Here is a 20,014-nt window from a genome sequence, read left to right as displayed (position 1 = left end):
AAATAAAAAAGTATGCAATCTAATATATATATATATATATATATATATTATATGATATGGTAAACTACTAAACTTTAGTTTCTCACTTTATCTACAATAATCGTTGATCATTTAAGATATTTTTCTTGAAAAGTCCTAAGAAAAACTGTCCCACAAAAAAAATTGTTTTAAAATATGTTCTAGCCCCCTGTACATAACACTTCTGGTTTCACCTTAACTCAATTATGTATTTTGGTATATCTTCCATGACAATTTTTTTTTGCTTCCATTATTCTCAGTGCTGTGGATGAGTGTCTAAATCGAGATCTTCCGAAGAAACTGACTGCAGATGACGTGTTTATGACCGTTGGATGCAAACAAGCCATTGAGCTTGCAATTGAAATCATATCTTGGCTACACCGAAAGCCAACATCTTGCATCCGAAGCCAGGCTTTCCATGGGACATGGTCCACGCAATCTACAATAAATTTGAGGTTCGTGAATATACTTTCCTCCGCGAAAAGAACTATGAGATCGACTTTGACAGCGTCCGTGCGCTTGTGGACGAGAACACGTGTGCGAGTACTTATTATTAACCCACCCAATCCTAATGGGAACGCGTACTCTGAAGCTCATATTAAGCAGGTATTTTACAGATACTCTAATTAGCTATACAACGTGACCTTATTATAACTTATATGATCTCATCTTTGATAATGTAACGTAACTAATAGATATACACAGTGGTGGAGCCAGAAAAATACTGGAGTGGGTGCAAAAAACATACTTAAAAAGAAAATTGAAGTTCTTAGTAAAAAAGTTTACAAACGTACTCTACGGTCATGCATAGCTTGAAACCTTTTTATCACAGTTTCATTGGTTGCATCTTCTAATAATTTTTTTTTCGATATAACAAACGAGACAATCACTTAAAAATTGATCACCAATGTGATTCCGTAATATGGTCTTCACAATCTTCATTCCTGAAAAACATCTCTCGACAGTCGCGGTTGCAACAGGCAAAGTCAAAGCTAACTTTAAAAAGCCTATAAACCAAAGGATGAGAATGATGTTTCCTGGTTTCTACCATCACTTTTGCTAGGTCTCCAAGATTTCTCAACTCAGCAAACATTTCATCTCTTCGCACATTATCAATATAAATACCAAGTTGCTGCTCAAGAGATATGCACTCAACACGACTAAAATCTTCAGGATAAAACTCAGCCAATCTCAACAACTTCTTTTTATCAAAATCATGGAATGAATCAATAGGACTTAAGGCTGATGTGAAAACGAGTAATTCAGAGTTTACCTCGCTGAAGCGATCATTAAACTCTTGAAGCTGCATATCCAAAACGGTATAAAAGCAAGAAAGAATTACTCAAATGTTATCCAAAAGTTGGTTTATTACTCAAATCTATAAATCTTTTGAAAATTACTAGAATGTTTAGTGCCCTGGTGTAATTACAATTTACCCCTTGGGTTTTGTTTTCCGAATTTGAGTAAAAAAAAAAATACACATCAACAAATTAAAATACACATCAGACATGAATTAACACGTCATTAAGCAGTTTTTTTTAGATTCACAGTTTTGTTTTCTCTCGTTTATATCAAAGAGAGGGAAAGTGAATAGTTTTAACTATTCACAAACCGCGAGAAAAAAAAATTATCGAAACTCTCGTCTGTCGTCGCCGGCGATACTGTCATTGTCCACTCTCTTGCCGTCAATCTCCCGCCGTCATCTCTCGCTGTCATCTCTCACCGTCTTTCTTCGTCGTCGCACTCTCTTTCTTCAATTGGCTCTCTCTCTCTCTTCGTCTTCTTCGTCTTCTTCGTCTTCGTCTATCCGGTATGTGTCGACTGTTTAATTTCGAGTTTTCCGGCTGAATGTGGGTTTTTTCGATGATTTACGGCTGATTGTCGCCGTTATTAATGACGGCTGATTTGTTAGATTTATTCGATTCGATGGCTGATTTACTTTTTGTTTTATGTTGCGGCACAGTTATTTTAGGGTTTACGGCTGATTTGTTAGATCTATTCGATTCGATGGCTGATTTACTTTTTGTTTTATGTTGCGGCTCAGTTATTTTAGGGTTTATGGCTGATTTGTTAGATTTATTCGATTCGATGGCTGATTTATTGTTTGTTTTATTTTGCGGACGGATGAGTTGTGACTGAGATATTTTGTGCTTTAGATCTGAGTTATGTGTTTGTGGCTGAGTTATGTTATGCTTTATGTATGAGTTTGTTTTATGTTATGGCTGATTTATGTTATGATTTACTTATGAACTATAACAGATGTCGATGGTGATTATTTCTTCTGAAGAACAAGCAAGGGATTACCCCCCAAGACTATACGCTAAAATAGAGTCTAGAGATATAAACACAAATTTCAGGATGAAAGAATTCCCTCAGATTAGGGAATCAATAGGACTGGATGCGTGGGATGAAACGAAGAAAGTACCAATTGGAATAATCTCTAAGCTAGTTGATAGCCAATTCGTCTGGTCTGGTAAGTTTGTTCATTTCCTACTATGTAACCAGTTAAGGGTACATAAGAAGGAGCTTTGGTTTGTGGTCGGCGATCAACCTATCAGGTTTGGGTTGAATGAATTTCATTATCTGACGGGGTTAAACATAGACCCAATGCCTACTGAACAATTTGAACTTGAAGAGGAACACAAAAAGTTCTTCCGACTTTTGAAAGTGTCTGGTGGGGCAGGTCCAACGCTACTTGAACTCAGGGAAGCATTAAAAGTGTGTCGGGGATGGGTTAACCTTGATCATCGTAAATGGTTGGGGCTGTTGCTTCTTCAACACATTGGACTTTATGGTTTGCATCATAACTCTAGAATTCCATATGAAAGTGCCAAAAGAGTTTTTGATGATGAAGCAATGAAGACGTATCCGTGGGGTCGGTCAGCATTTGAAGCTCTTGTTGATTCCATAAAGATACTGAACCCTACGGGAAAGTCGTACACCCTTAGCGGGTTTACACCCGTGCTACAGGTTTGGGCGTATGAGTCCATCAAATGCTTTGGAGAACGGTTTGGGAATGCATCAGCTGAAGATGGTGGCATACCGATGCTTCAATGGGGTGGAAACCGTACACGTTCATCGCTGGAAACCGCAATTGCTGAAGAGATCAAAGCGCTTGGTGAGGTAAGGTTTATATCTGGTTGAGTGATTGTTTAGTAATGGATGAGTATGATTAGTTATGGCTGAGTTATTGTTTAGTAACGGCTGAGTTATGTTTTAGTAATGGCTGATTTATGCTTTAGTGTTGGCTGAGTTATGTTTTAGTAATGACTGATTTATGCTTTAGTCTTGTCTGAGTTAAAACTTACTGATGGGTTTCATAATCTCTTATGTTACAGCTGCATGTGATTAATATGGTTATGAAGGAAAATGGCTGCGAGCTATTTCATTCGTGGCCAGAAGAAGAAGACGACCCAACAATCGATCGCCTGATCAAAGACATACATCTGAATACGTTTGTTAAAGGTTTTTGGGATGTTAAAGGGAGTGATAAGAAGAAAAAGAAAAAGAAAGCTGAAGCAGTTGTTGAGTCTGAATCTCCTCCCGCAAAGAAGCGGAAAGTTCAGAAGATGAAAGTTTCCAACAGTCAGGAAACTAGTGAAGGAGTTGCACAGGAGAGGAAGAAGAAAGAAAAAAAGGTAAGTGAGGAGGAAGATGTTGGGGAAGATGATCTCTACGAATTGATCTCTAAGTTATACACAAGGTTTGACACCGTTGATAGGAACATTGAAAATGTATCGGCGAATCTGGAGAAGAAGATGGATGAAAGGATTGAAACCAGGCTTGGATCTTTTGAGACGGACCTCAAACAGATGAAAGAGCTCGTGCTTCCAAAGAGCACGACTGACTAGACTTTAAAAATGGGACAGGAACTAAATAACCTGGGACATGGACAGGAACTTCAGACATCAAAAGGTCCACCAAAAGTTCCGGTAATGTCTGATTTATCTTTGTTTTATGGCTGATTTTTCAGAATGTTTAGGCTGAGTTATTATAATTTTAATTGTCTTCGCCATGATATACAGGAAAAGAACTCTTTGACTTCTCCTAAGAAGTCTCCAGATGCTAAGAAACCAGCTGATACGAAAACAGGGCCTTCCACGAGGAGAAATGCCAAAGAGTTAGAGGCATCAGAGAAGGCCAAAGAGTTAGAGGCGGGAGAGCCAGTAATGTCTGGTTTATCTTTGTTTTATGGCTGATTTTTCGGAATGTTTAGGCTGAGTTATTATAATTTTAATTGTCTTCGCTATGATATACATGAAAAGAACTCTTTGACTTCTCCTAAGAAGTCTCCAGCTGCTAAGAAACCAGCTGATACGAAAACAGGGCATTCCACGAGGAGAAATGCCAAAGAGTTAGAGGCGTCAGAGAAGGCCAAAGAGGTAGAGGCGGGAGAGAAGGTAATGTCTGGTTTATCTTTGTTTTATGGCTGATTTTTCAAAATGTTTAGGCTGAGTTATTATAATGTCTGATTTATCTTTGTTTTATGGCTGATTTTTCAGAATGTTTAGGCTGAGTTATTATAATTTTAATATACAGGAAAAGAACTATTTGACTTCTCCAGATGCTAAGAAGTCTCCAGCTACTAAGAGACCAGGTGATACGAAAACACGGCCTTCCACGAGGAGAAATGTTAAAGAGTTAGAGGCGGCAGAGGAGGCCAAAGAGTTAGAGGCGGCAGAGAAGGCCAAAGAAGTAGCTGCGTTAAAGAAGCCCAAAGAAGTAGCTGCAGTAAAGCATGCTAAAGAAGTAGCTGCGGCTGGAGGTAGAGGTGGAGGTAGAGGTAGAGGTAGAGGTAGAGGTAGAGGTAGATGTAGAGGTAGAGGTAGGGCGCCTAAAAATCCTACTGCTGCTGTTGTGGCTGCTGGTGTTAAGCCATTGAAATTTGTACTACCTGGAGGTTCAGAAGCTGGTGCAGAAGATATTACAGACGAGTATTTTACTGAAACCGACTCACTTGAACCTGAATCTGAGGAGGAGGAAAAGATTAGGCTTGATAGAATTAAAGCTTTAAGGCTGGAGAGTGTTAAGCCGTCAGCGGATGGGAGTGCATTGAATACACAACAAGATCATCCAAGCTGGATTTTCCCTAATATTGGAGACAACGGACTGACGTGCATGAGGAAGAACTGTTCACCTGGACCTGGAATATATGATCCTCTGGCACCTGTTGATCCGGTCAAGGTTCAGAAACTTTTGGAGCACCTAAAGAAAGCCGAGTATGACCCTTTAGACCCTTTTGCTTAACAAGTTAATAACAGCTTGTTAACATTATATTAACTTGTGTTTATTTGTTTGTTAGGAATATCCCGTTAGGCAAAGGCGGAATGGAAATTGAATTCTATAGGGTGCTAATCACCGAACGAAAGGACTGGCCAGAGAAGCCAGAAGAATATGGTAGATATGGGTGGCTTACTGATGAAGTAAGTTTATCTTAATGTCTTAGTTATTGTTATCGTTGTCTGACTTATATTACATTATGGCTGCGTTGTTGTTTACTACTCAGTTTTCTGTTGTACAGCACTTGGGCGCGTTTATGAGAGTCCTTAGGTGTAGGTACAAACAAGATCCCTTCCCATTCCACAACAAACGCATTGCGTTTATAGACCCGTGGTTCACTAGTGAAATGGTTCACCGTCATTATCCGATGTTCATGTCCGCACCCAAGTTTTTTACAATGACTGGCAATTGTTATGAAGAATTAGTTAAAGGTTTGATTCCATCAGACGAACAAACTAATTTGAAGTGGATAGAAGATGTGGATCACCTGTATATTGCTCCACAAACTGGAGGCGATCACTGGGTGGCGCTGCACGTGGATCTCAATAGAAGGCATATTGATTGCTATGATAGCATTGTGGGACAAGTAACCGGAGAGAGTGAGCTTAGAATGCTGAATGCTTGTAGGGCGTTTACGCGGATGATTCCAGCAATGATGAACGCGAACGTTCCTCACGAAATTCGTACACCTACTTACAAACAGTTTACCTTCAGGAGGAGGACAGTCTCCAAGGTCCCGCAAAACGTACAGGTTGGTGACTGTGGCGTGTACGCTTTAAAGTTTATAGAATGTCTAGCACTTGGTGTGTCTTTCGATGGAATCTGTGATCAAAACATCCAGGGTATACGTGTTAAAATGGCAGCAGAAATCTTCGATGAGTCACCTGATTTTATGAATCAGTTCACGTAAAAAACATTTGTATTTCTTTTGGTAGGTAGGACTTGCACTTTGGATATGTAAAAAAACCTTTGGATTTCTTTTGGTAGGAATTGTACTTGGATATGTAAAAAAACATCTGGATTTCTTTTGGTAGGAATTGTACTTGGATATTGGAAAAATTTGGATTTCTTTTAGTAGGAATTGTACTTGGATAAGAAAGTCCTTTGTTTAGTATCTTTTCAATGTTACGACTGAGTTATGTACTTCACACGGCTGAGTTATAATTAAATATTGAATAAACATATATGTTATGGCTGAGTTATATATTTCGAACGGCTGAGTTATCTACTTCGTACGGATGAGTGAGTTATGGCTGAGTTATGTACTTGGTACGGCTTCGTTTAGTCTTTCGTGCCGTGCCTCGATATTACTAAAAGTGTTGTTGGGGAAGCCCAAACAATAATTCTGTGCCTGCTCAGATCCACACGCGTAATCAATTTATAAAGTCAGTTTTTTCACAATATATTATACAAAATAATTAAAAAATTGAACTCAAAATTCGAATAAAAAATCTTAAAATTCCGACAAAGTGACTAAGTGATGGCTGAGTTATTGACTTACACGGCTGACTTATAAAATATTTGTAAATTTACATTATTATAACTCAACATTTAAATGTAAAATTGAATGATGAATATTACAATTATTATAACCAATAAAAAGTAATAATTATAGAGAAAGATTGATTTTTACACATTCTCACCAAGGATGTGTAAAACATACAACACATGACGTTTAGGGGTTAGGGTTAGGGTTAGGGTTGGGGTTTAGGGTTTGAGATGTAGGGTTCAGATTATTTCATTTTTGGATTTGGTTCTAATGTGTTTTAATGTGTATGGTTTAAGGTGGTAATATGGATATAATAATATTATTACCATTTGAATATTTTTTTAAAAAATCAAAAAATCAAAAAAAAATTGGTTATTTCCGGTTATGGGTCGGTTATATTAATATCTAACAATAAATAACCCAAAATATATTGCAATAAAGTAGATTAGCCTAATATAACCGAAATTAAGCCGAATATATCCGAAATAAACCAAACATACCAATTCAAAAATATCAAATTGGAAAATTTATTTTATCGGTCGGTTCGGTTTAGTCGGTTATTTAGTCATTCTAATAAATAACCCAAAATATATTGCAATAAAGTAGATTAGCCTAATATAACCGAAATTAAGCCGAATATATCCGAAATAAACCAAACATACCAATTAAAAAATATCAAATTGGAAAATTTATTGTATCGTTCGGTTCGGTTAAGTCGGTCAAGATGCCGGATCTCCCCGACGACGTTTTCATCAAAATCGTTTCCCTTGTTGCAGAAAATGCTGCAGAATATGGTGGATGGACCGCACTTGGTTCTATTTTAAGGGCTGGTCGTAGGGGGAAAATGCAGTATACAGTGATGAAGTTCTAAAGACAGCTGCTATATATTGCCTTTGTACTGATCCATCAGAAATCAACACATCCAATGCCCCTGATGGTAGCCTCCAAAATGAAGGGCGGCACAGGCCTTTCTTCGTCAAATGCTTTGACGCCGGGAACCCCATTGCCATTTACTTCGAGGGGCTAAGGGTTGTGGCTGAGGATAGAGATATCCAGCGTGGGATTGATATTCTCAGTCGTATTGTACCGGCCGATGGTTATGCCACCTTAGCATGTGGGGGACTAAGTATTTGTCAAGGGAATGAGGATATGGCCATCCATTATCTCCAGCTGTTTGATGCAAATCATTATCCTCTGATGTCTTTGGATGCCATTGTAAGCGGTAATTATTTTCTGGATGATTTATCTCGTTTTGATACGGCCCGGAAAAAGTCATACTCAGCCTCCCATCGCTATCCTGACAGCCCGCCACTCCCTTCACCCACTTGTGCTGTGATGTGTTCCCGTTCTCTCTGCTTCGGAGACTTTGAAATCAAGTGCAAAAACTGTTACCTTTGGTGGTTGTCCCTCAAAGTCTCTAAGATCCTTTAGGGTTTCTAGCAGTGATTTCCAGTTTTACCTTATCAATTTGTGACTCTAATTTCTGTTTATTTTAAAATAATTGTTTTCCATTTTTATTCGTATAGTTTCCCATCTTTTTCATGTATTAAACGTCCCTTTTTTTCTTCGGCTAATTCTATGTATCTACCTTTCATGCTTCCACATTTTAGTATCTACTCTCATGTATTGGCTGAGTTATAGTTTTACGGGAACAAGAAAGGTCACGTCGATTCATGTGACGGCTGAGTTATAGTGAATAACGGATGAGTTATTAAAATGAACAAAATATATGGCTGAGTTATCAAAAGAAAGGTCGATTCTATTATTATGTTAACTTGCCAAAATATTGCTTAACGGCCGAGTTATAGTGAGTTATGACTGAGTTATAGGAACAATCTATATGGCTGAGTTACAGGTCATGTGACGGCTGAGTTATAGAGAATGATGACTGAGTTATCATTATAAACAATTTGAAGAAATGACCTTCGTTTCTAATGATAACTCAGCCATAATTCTCATCGATTCATGTATTGACTGAGTTCTAGTTAGTAATGGCTGAATTATCAGTAGGAATAATCTGAAAAGGTCTCGTCGATGCGTCTATTACAGGAATAACTTATGGTTTCCCGCCAAAATATTGCTTACCAATAAATTAGGTTAACTTGCAATAATTTTATTGTTTAGTTTCCCGCCAAAATATTGCTTTACGGCTGAGTTATAGTTTTACGGGAAAGCGAAAGGTCACGTCGATTCATGTTATGGCTGAGTTATAGTTTTAACTTATGGTTTCCCGCCAAAATATGCTTAACCCTAAAATCATTAGTCTATTTATTACCTCTCAACTACAAATAGAACCAAGTGTCTGAGTTATAATATTCCCGTTTTTAGTCTATTACCTCTCAACTACAAACTAGAATAAAATTATTTTTTTCAACACTATGTTCGCGCTAGCACCCAAGATGCCGGATCTCCCCGACGACGTTTTCATCAAAATCGTTTCCCTTGTTGCAGAAAATGCTGCAGAATATGGTGGATGGACCGCACTTGGTTCTATTTTAAGGGATGGTCGTAGGGGAAAAAATGCAGTATACAGTGATGAAGTTCTAAAGACAGCTGCTATATATTGCCTTTGTACTGATCCATCAGAAATCAACACATCCAATGCCCCTGATGGTAGCCTCCAAAATGAAGGGCGGCACAGGCCTTTCTTCGTCAAATGCTTTGACGCCGGCAACCCCATTGCCATTTACTTCGAAGGGCTAAGGGTTGTGGCTGAGGATAGAGATATCCAGCGTGGGATTGATATTCTCAGTCGTATTGTACCGGCCGATGGTTATGCCACCTTAGCATGTGGGGTACTAAGTATTTGTCAAGGGAATGAGGATATGGCCGTTCATTACCTCCAGCTGTTTGATGCAAATCATTATCCTCTGAAGTCTTCGGATGCCATTGTAAACGGTAATTATTTTCTGGATGATTTATCTCGTTATAAGACGGCCCGGAAAAACTCATACTCAGCCTCCCATCGCTATCCTGACAGCCCGTCACTCCCTAAACCCGTTTGTGCTGTGATGTGTTGTTTGTATTATAGTTTCCATTCTCTCCGCTATGGAGACTATGAAATCACGTGCGAAAACTGTTACCTTCTGTGGTTGTCCCTCAAAGTCTCGGAGATCCTTTAGGGTTTCCAGCAGTGATTTTTAGTTTTACCTTATCAATTTGTGACTCTAATTTCTGCTTATTTTAAAATAATTATTTTCCATTTATTCGTATAGTTTCCCATCTTTTTCATGTATTAAACGTCCCTTTTTTTCTTCGGCTAAGTCTATGTATCCACCTTTCATGCTTCCACATTTTAGTATCTACTCTCATGTATTGGCTGAGTTATAGTTTTACGGGAACACGAAAGGTCACGTCGATTCATGTGACGGCTGAGTTATAGTAAATAACGGATGAGTTATCAAAATGAACAATCTATATGGCTGAGTTATCAAAAAAAAGGTCGCGTCTATTATTAGGTTAACTTGCCAAAAATTGCTTAACGGCTGAGTTATAGCTTTACGAGAAAACGAAAGATTTAGTCGATTCATGTCATGGTTGAGTTATAGTGAGTTATGACTGAGTTATCGAAAAAGACAATATGAAAACAAACGACTGATCTATATGGCTGAGTTATCAAAAGAAATGTTTTTGTAATTATTAGGTTAACTTGCCAAAATATTACTTAACGACTGAGTTATAGCTTTATGGGAAAACGAAAGACGCGTTTCATTAAATGTGTTGCACGGTCTTTTATAGTTATTCTCGGGACACAGCGGAATTTTCGCTGCAGTCTGATTGGTGGACTCAGCGGCGGTTACATCCCATGACTATATATAAATAGGGATGAAGGTTGGGGGAATAAATCATTCTAACTTCCACCAGCGTAAGAAATAGAAGGATGCCAGCAAGAACTCGATCCGCATTGCTGAGACAGGCCCGGGAAAGGATAGCCGCCGCATCTGGCAATCGGGAGCCGGAAAATCCCATTCCACAGGAGGTAGGAGAGACGTCCCGATCTCGTGAGGTCGCTCCGAACTCAAATACTGTCGACCCCGGTGTGTCTCCCCTTCAGCTAGAACTCCGAGAGTACCGAGCTCGGCGAAAGAGGATGGGCGCGTATATTCGAGCGCTTCGGCTGAAACTTGACCAGCTCCATCGTTTTTACCGTTTAGAGGGAACCATTCTAGTCTTGGAAGACCTTATCGTCGAAGGTTACTTCTTGGCACACTGGCGAATTGTCCGTCTACTTGATGAGCACAAGGCGTGCAAAGAACTGGTCGATCAGATGGATGTACCCGATCTCCCGAAAGGCGATCGCGAACCCCTGAGGGAAACTGCCTTCCCGTTCGTGACGGATGTCTGGGCCTATCGAGCTTGCTTGACTAGGTTAATCCGATACGTCAATTTCCTGGAGTCGTCGAGTGAAGCCTTCCGCGAGCGCCATCTTCTTGAAGGCCCATGTGCCTTTATAGAGGACATGATGTCCAGAGGCTCCGGATTGCCAATCGAAAGGCTAGAGGCCTTACAACGGGTACGAGATTTCTGTCGAATTGCGCTGAACAAACTCGCAGTGGAGGAACCATTGGAGACTGACATATCTGGCCCAGCTTCCGTTCTGCGATTGCAGGACCGTCCAGAACGCTAGAGGGTTGGTGGCGAAACTTTTCGATCGGGCTCCCCCGACCAGAGATCTCTCGTTTAGGCGTTGTTATTATATATATTTTTTGTTGTTGTTTGGATGAAGTGTAATGGAAACTAATCAAAACGATTTTAGCGAAGTTTAATGTCATGGCTGAGTTATAAAATTTACAGCTTAGTTATAGCATTTACGGGAAAACAAAATATATAGTCGATTCATGTCATGACTGAGTTATCAAAGAAATAATATGAAAACAAACGACTGATTTATACGACTGATTATATGGCTGAGTTATAGTTTATTACGACTGAGTTATCATGATACAGGACGTAATATCTCGTCGATTCATGTGATGGCTGAGTTATAGTGTGCTATGGCTGAGTTATACTACTTGACAGATGAGTAATACCACAAAATAAAGTTATAATACTTTGACAGATGAGTAATAACACAAAATAAACTATAGAGCACAAGTTTTCGCATTGTGCCCAACTTCCTTACATCGCGAACATGCGTGTTGCTTCCTAGGGCGTTTATTTTCAGTGGTAACTTCCAAAGATGATTTAATCCTACGCTTCTTTGGTCTTCCTGGCTGGTTCACAATAATCGGAGGCAAGCACTTCTGATTATCCACAACTTCAGGAGCAGGGAATGATTCATCTGGAGGCATGATTGAACCAGCCCATCCGTTAACCAAATCGACACTCCTAAATTTCGTATCGCACATGGATATACGAGACACATCCATATGCTCTGCAGCTGCGATTGCATGGATGCATGGTATTTTCTCGTGGTCAAAACGACGGCATGTGCAACTTTTGATTTCTAAATTTCACTTCAGCACGTACAGCATATATCGTTTGTACCTCCATAAGTCTTGCTCCAGTGACACGGTCCTATAAGGGAGTAGAACAAAAAACAAAAACGTTTTAGGCTGAGTTATGAAAACAATTATAGCTGAGTTATTGAAACAACAATGGCTGAGTTATGGAAACTATAATGGTAATGGCTGAGATAAGGAAACAATTACGGCAGAGATATGGTAACTGTTACGGCTGAGTTATCAACATTGACGACTGACTTATGTAAAATTACCTGTAATAGTTTCTCAACACCTCGAGTGAGCGTTGTTTGCTGCGATTTCGCATCCTCTCTCCGTTCAGAAAACCATCTGGTCATCATATCCCGTATCGATTCTAGAAGTTGAACTATGGGAAGACTTCTAGCATTTGACAGTGCATGGTTCATTGATTCTGCAATGTTCGTTGTCATTAAATTGTACCTTTCACCTGGGAAATGAACACGCGCCCACATTCGGACACCAGCTCGTTGGAGGTATCCATGTAGTTCGGGATGACGTGCTTCAATCTCATTGAAAGCCTCATTAAAATCAGTTAGCCTAAAACACTTTGCCGCTTTTTTCACCAGAGGGAACAAATGTTTTCCTTTAAACTTCACCAAGATGTTCTTATACAAATGGTAAGTGCAAATTCCACGTGAAGCCAACAGATACACTTGACGAATCGCTTTCCCTATTGACTGATGTCTGTCGGAGATTATCGCAAGATCCTTTTCGTCTGGAATGGCAACTTTGAGTTGTGTAAAGAACCAACGCCAAGACTCATCATTTTCAGTGTCAACAACAGCGAAAGCTAATGGGAAAGTTTGAAAGTTACCATCCTGAGCTAGGGCTGTTAGAAGTGTCCCTTTGTAACTACCATGGAGAAACGTTCCGTCGACAACAAAAACTTTGCGCATGAAAGCAAACCCAGCAATACTCGCACCAAAAGCAATAAAAACATATTTGAATCTATCTTCATCACCTATTTGAAGACGCGTGACTGTACCCGGATTTTCCCTTTTTAACTTGAATATGTAAGAAGGCAACTCGCTAAAACTTTCCTCAAGAGTTCCCTGATGGATCTGCTTTGCATTCAGCAGCGTTCGATATGCCTTCCAATAACCCATCTGTCGACACCAACAAATTAATAAATCAGCCATAATATATAAATAACTCAGCCGATACATTCGAATAAGTCAGCCTTAAATAATCAATAAATGAGCCGTAAAATGTAAATAACTCAGCCTATACATACCTATAACTCAGCCATTGTTATCAATAAGTAACTCAGCCTATACATACCTATAACTCAACCATTATTATCAATAAGTCAGTCGAAACATAGTAATTACCTTTAGACTAAATTGCTTATTGAAAATGACTCCGACACTTTTAGGTTTAACATCCGGACCAAGATCACCAAGATAGTCCCTGTAAAGACCTGCCAGTACATCAGCTGTTGATTGACGGCATCTAGTAGAACGTTCCGTCACAGAATATGTGTGTTCCGAATCGTATACACGAACATGAAAATCCGGGTCATCCCCTTGTACAGATGCACGAACTGTCCAAAGACATCCTTTAACCCAACACCTAAAAACCACTTGTCTCGGATTTGAGACTGGTACATTAAAATAAAATCCATCCCTAACCGAAATAAGTTTCACGTGATTCCTGAACTGCTTTTTGCTACTGTATCGTTGTCCTACAGCAATTTTTAGCGTTGACACCTTCAACCTAATAGCCTCCGGATTCATCTTCGATCCGGCAAAGTTATCATCTCTATGAGCTTTCTTATGAGGAGGTGGAGTAGGTGGGTCTTCCACTGTACTCTGAGGCTTGCCCAATACAGAAAACTTCTCGTCATCAGATGACTCACCATCGGAGTCGTCGAGAACATCAAATCGGGTTGAAAATTCATCGTCTTCTTCTTCGTCAGATGCTACTTCGACAGCTTCTTCTTTGTTTTCTTTGTCAACAATCTTACCATAATCAAAACAAGTGCCTTCAAATCCCCCACCGCACACTTCGTATGTAGATTCTTCTTTCGAGTCTCTGCTTCGCCGAATCATACTTCCTCTAGCTCCACTAGTTTCTGTAGACTCTTTCGCCGAAAACTCTACACAGAGACGTAGCTGATCGGTTTTCCATAGCCCCAAAAAACATTGCAACTGTCGATCATTGGAGACAAAAACTGGTGGAGTATCATGCGCCATATGTTTCATTGCCCTGTTCGAGAACATGTAGCTCAGCTTTAGCTCATGTCTAAACGAGTCCAATCCGTAGTCTTCAAGAACAAGCTTAACAAGCTTGTCGTATGTTGTGCCTCCATCTATCTGCACAACTATACACCCTCTCTCGTCGGAGTTAAATACATATCTCTGTGTCTTTATCCAATTACCGGACACAACTAGTACCGGCACTGGATCCATGAAATATAATGAAGAACAAGGTGGAGAAGAACAAAAGTAGAAGAACAAGGTGTGAAAAAGAAAGTGAAGAAGAAGTAGAAGAACAAGGTGAATAAGAAGGTAAATAGTTCACTTATTAAACCAGTTGAAGAACCAGAGTCGAACAACGTTTCGTATTTCCGGAGAAAAAAGATGATGACATGGAATGCTAACATGGATGCTGCATCCGACGTGGCAAATCAGCCATGAAACAATACCATAACTCAGCCTAACTAAAACTCAGCCACAACACGAAAAACATTACAGTAATTAAAAAGCAAAAAAAAATTGCTGCCAAACTCAGCCGCTTCATGAACTGAAAATATGTAACTCAGCCGTATCGTTTGATAAGTCAGCCGTAACTGAAAAACATTCTAGTAATTAATCTTTTGCCAATAAGTCAGCCGTCAAACGGCTGACTTGTCGATAAATCAGCCTATGACGGCTGAGTTATAGTTTTTTTTACCATAATTCAGCCGTAACTACATCTCATAAGTCAGCCATTTTTCATAACTCAGCCTGTCGGAAAATGGCAACTCAGCCGTGTCGTTGTGATAACTCAGTCAAAATTTTGACAACTCAACCGTGTCGTAGCGATAACTCAGCCAAAATCTTGACAACTCAACCATCAGGTGAAAACTCAGCCATTACTACAGCTGAGTTATGCGCATAACTCAGCCAAATTTAATAAGTCAGCCATAACGCTTGGCTGACTTATGAGCATAACTCAGCCAGATTTTCATAACTCAGCCGTCCGCTCTTACTCAAATGTTTTTCCGATAACTCAGCCGCAACATACTCTGTATCGTGTTACGGCTGAGTTATGGTTACACGTCAGCGATTTCTGACGTGGCGTCTGACGTGGCAATGGCATTTTTGTAATAACGTTTTTTCCGGTAACATAAAACAGGGGCACGCTGGGTATTTTGAAAATACCTGAAACATTCTAGTAATAAAAAAGTTTTTTGTAGATTCTGGTAATATTACCTAAAATGAGTAACATTTGAGTAATTCACCCTAAAAGCAATTTACTTGGTAATGATGCAAATTGGTTATGTTGGTCTTTTTTTGTGGCTTCCTTGGATCAATAAAGTCTTCCTCCATGTTAAAAATCTCAGTGTTGTGTTTCTCACAAAAATCTAAAACCTTCTTGACAAAAGAATACCATCCTCCATCTCTTAACTTTTGTAGTTCTCGCTTTGTGGATTCAACTAATGATATAGCATTTAAAATGTCTTGATCTTTTCTTTGCAAAGCCATTGACAAATTCTCTGTTAGTCCTAGAAGAAGCAACAACAAGTGTAGATAGAATACACAATCAAAAGTATGAGTGTATTTGAGAAGACCATTTGCTTGACTTCTTTGGGCATTATCTATACCTTCATCCTAGACATATTCAAGGACCTTAATTGTAGAAGAAAATAAGTCAACTAACCGCAACAATGTGTTATAATGAGATCCCCAACGTGTAGCTCCTGGTCTTTGAAGTGAAGACTCTTGATTCAACCCTTTTTCAGTCTTAATTTCACCACTACTTATTCCTTTCTCAATTTCAGCCCGCTGGATTTCTCGCATCAAATCCTTTCTTTTGCAAGAAGCTATAACCACATTTACTAACACAGAAACCTTATCAAAGAAATCTCCAACTTCAAAATGTTTCTTTGAAACTGCAACAACAACCAATTGGAGTTAGTGAGCAAAACAATTTACATAGTACGCAGAACTACTCTCTCTTGAAATCAATGTTCTCAACCCATTAAGCTCACCTCTCATATTTGCTGCTCCATCGTAGCCTTGGCCTCTCAACTGTTTCAAACTCAAACTATATTTAGCAAATAATGAGTCTATAGCAGATTTCAGAGATAAAGAACATGTCTCCTTCACATGGATAAGTCCAACAAATCTCTCTTTCACTATACCATTTTTATCAACCAAACGAAATACTATAGCCATTTGCTCTTTCTTAGAAGAGTCAGCTGATTCATCAACAAATAGAGCAAATACATCATTACCAATGTCTTGAAGTATGGAGTGAACTACTTCTTCTGAAAAGCAATTAACAATGTCCTTTTGAATTGGATGAGACACCATTTGGCTATTTCCTGGAGCATTCTTCAACACAACCTTATTCACAACCTCATTTTGTTCAGCCGTATACTTCACTTACTCCAAAAAATTTCCTCTGTTACTAGAATCCATTGTCTCATCATGGCCACGAAATGGTAGTCCTTGTCTCAACTGTTGGCATAAGCTTGAAGATAGCTTGAGGTGCAAGCTATACTAATCCTACCGAGTTATGGAATTAGGATTAATTATATTTAAGAGTTATCTAAATATGTTAGTTTACTGGTTTAGAATAGGAAAATTGTCAATTCTAGGGTTGAGCAATTGTTATAAATACCAAGAGAGGGTTTCATGAAGAGGTGCGCGTCTTAGGTATTATTGAGCGTTACACACAAGGTGTGTGGCGTTGCCCCATCAATAAGATAGAGAGATCTGTTGATGGTATTGTTGAAGTTCTATTTCTAATTAATGAATTCTAGACTTCGTCCCGGGGATGTAGGTTATCCGAACCCCGTTAACAAAGCGTTCTTCCATACACGCACGAGAACGTCTCGTACTTCAACATATATAGATCTAGCGACATATATGTGCTTTTATTTGGTATCAGAGCCTATAGAATATTGTTCTTGTTTCGGGTGTGATCCTGGATTTGTGGCTAGCGGAGAATGCATATGAGAAGGTAGAGAGTATTCATGAAGGGGCAGAAGAAATCACAAACTCTCATAAAGGGTTTGTTCTATCGGAGTTGTATGAAGAGCGCAACTAATTTGGTTGTTTCTATTACCGTCATAAGGACATGATTGAGAAGAAAAGAATTTTACTGACATGGGCTTGAAAAGAAAGGTTAAGTGGATGAGAATTGCAATGTTCATGAACGTGTTTAAGAGGAGAATGAAATTGTGAACATGACAGATAGGAACAGAGACTCATGGATTGTGTAATTTGAAACAGTAGAAATCATTCGTGTTCATGGGGTTTTTTTGTTGTAAGTGTCTGCTGTAAGACTCAGAAGATACAAGAGATAGGTTTGTTATTACTGAACCAAGAGATATGTTTATTAAGAAAAGAAGGTAGCATGGCTGCATGGGCTTAGATTTATGGGTTTCAATGGCTATCAAGATATTAAATCAACGATGGTGAAATTGGTGTTGACAAAGTCGATCCTTTACTCCACAACATCGTCGTTTTGGGATATAATTGAAAAAAAAAATTAAAGATTTGAGTCTTCATCTCCAGTATCAATGGTGATTCACAATGAGTAAGGAAAATTAGAAACTTGTGTTAGAGCTGCTAGAAGAAATAAAGGGTTTAAGAAATTTTGTTTAGGAAGCTGGTGGACACGTGTGAATTTGGGAAATTGCAGTAAATCAGCCATACATTAGTCTTCTTCTCTGTAGATCGAGTGTTTAGCTCACACGATTAGCAAAGTCTGTTTTTCCTTCTTTTGGTGTGTGATTTCAATTGTGCTGAAGAGGTTTGGTTGAGAGAAAGTGATGTTGGCATGTTTGATATTGGGTTCATCGATCTGGACTCGTAAGTTCATGGAGATGATAGGGAGAGTCACGGCGAGTATAGCCATGGTCGATTGGAAGAAGCTGGACACTTTAGTTTCGTGCCTGAGTTAGATTTAAAGGCGAGTATGGGTCTCTTCTTGGAATCTGAGATTTATCAAAGGGAGTGATTGAGAATCTCCTTCTACGATGAGATTGAGGTTGAATTTATTTCTGATTGTAACTCTTTGAGTCTTCTTTTCTATTGCCGTTTTGACTTGAATGGAACCTTCACATTTACATGAATTTAAAGGAAGAAGCGGATACAGAATTGGTAAAGTATGTGGTAGCCTTTATGTAAATCAGAGGTTTTTTAAGGTTTGTGCTTTGAGAGGCTGATGGGAAAATTGGTCAGTGAGTTGGAAATCCTTCTTCAGGTAATGTGCTAAAGATTTGAAGATTCAAAGGCTGGTTCTCTCAATCTCCGATAGAAGTGACGCAAGAAAGATTCAGAGAATGAGAAGCACGCCAGTGAAAACGAGTACGAGTATGGTACTGAACATTCTAGATCAGAATGATCTGTCTCGTGTTGTGACTTCAGAAGTTCATAAAATAGGTCGAAATGAAGCCTATGCAAGATTGAGAACTAAAAGACAACAATGGTGAAACTTTTTGTTGATAAGAAGAAGTATTGAGGCCTTGTCTTATTTGATAAGCATTCTTGGATGTGTGTTGATGTATAAGAGTTATTCCACTCTAAGCACCTGCAGAAGAAGAAAGTAGAAAGAAAAAAATTCATGAAGAATAAGAGCAAGAGGGAGATCTGAGAGAGAGAGAGAGAGAGTGACGAAGCAAATCAAAATCTTGTGAAGACTGAAGCAATGAGGGAGTAAGGGAAATCACCAATGAGTCCTGCCAATGTCATGATTCGTGAAAGAGATTCACGAACCAACCGAGAAGAAGTAGCGTGTGGGATCAAATTTCTTTGTTTTTTGGACTTTGGGGATTCAGCTAATGAATCAAGAGGGAGTGTTGGAAGTTGATTCATTGCTTAATCCTACAAAAGAGAAACAAAAAATCAGAGTGAACAGATGCCAAAAGAAGAAGAGGAATCATAAGAATGATGAAAAGAAGAAGTTTTCGGGATTCAAGAACAGTTTTTCTTTCTAGGGTCGGTACTTTCTTCTTTGGTTACTATTGCGACAGACCTTGGATTTAAGCTACAAAAGATGTTCTGAATACTTGAGAGTGAGATCTTTCCAACGATATAAAGATTGTCATCTGATTCCTTCTGGTTTAGTGGATACTTGTTTTCAAAGTTGGACTGCTTGCAGGTTGCATCATTCCGAATTTGTTATGGGAAATTGGCGGTAACTTCCAAAGCGTAAATGCAAATCGTGATCTGTTACTTCCTACGTCTTCATATGGCTGTTGTTGATGTTTCCACAAAAATTCATAGTTTTCTGGTTTGGTTTGCTATTCCATTGTGTTCTTCATCAAAACTGATGAAAATGCAGAATTTTAGTTGTCTCAAGACAAGAAGTTGTGGAGAAATATTTGAAGGCTAGATTGGAGAGCATAATTTCAGAAGAGAAGATTATCTTGTTGGTCTTGTAAACAGGTGTGTGTGATTAACAAAATTCATAAAGAAGATTGTGTGGTTGAAGAGATTAAGAGAGATCCTAGAGGAAAAAGTAGAGTTGATTGGAAAAAAGAAAGGGACAAGAAGATATGATCTGCATCATCAAGGCTGAAGTATTT

The 20,014-nt window shown here is 38.9% G+C and overlaps 1 pseudogene; it reads right to left on the bottom strand.

Moving 5' to 3' along the window:
- Positions 1 to 800: 800 nt before the first annotated feature.
- Positions 801 to 16,790, bottom strand: LOC147948224 (uncharacterized; annotated as a pseudogene).
- Between the last annotated feature and the right edge of the window lie 3,224 nt (positions 16,791 to 20,014).

This window comes from Camelina sativa, chromosome 2, assembly GCF_030686135.1.
Source record: "Camelina sativa cultivar CO46 ecotype springtype chromosome 2, ASM3068613v1".
NCBI lineage: Eukaryota > Viridiplantae > Streptophyta > Magnoliopsida > Brassicales > Brassicaceae > Camelina > Camelina sativa.
The sequence above is the reverse complement of the archived record's forward strand: the minus strand, read 5'-3'. Positions and strand labels throughout refer to the sequence as shown.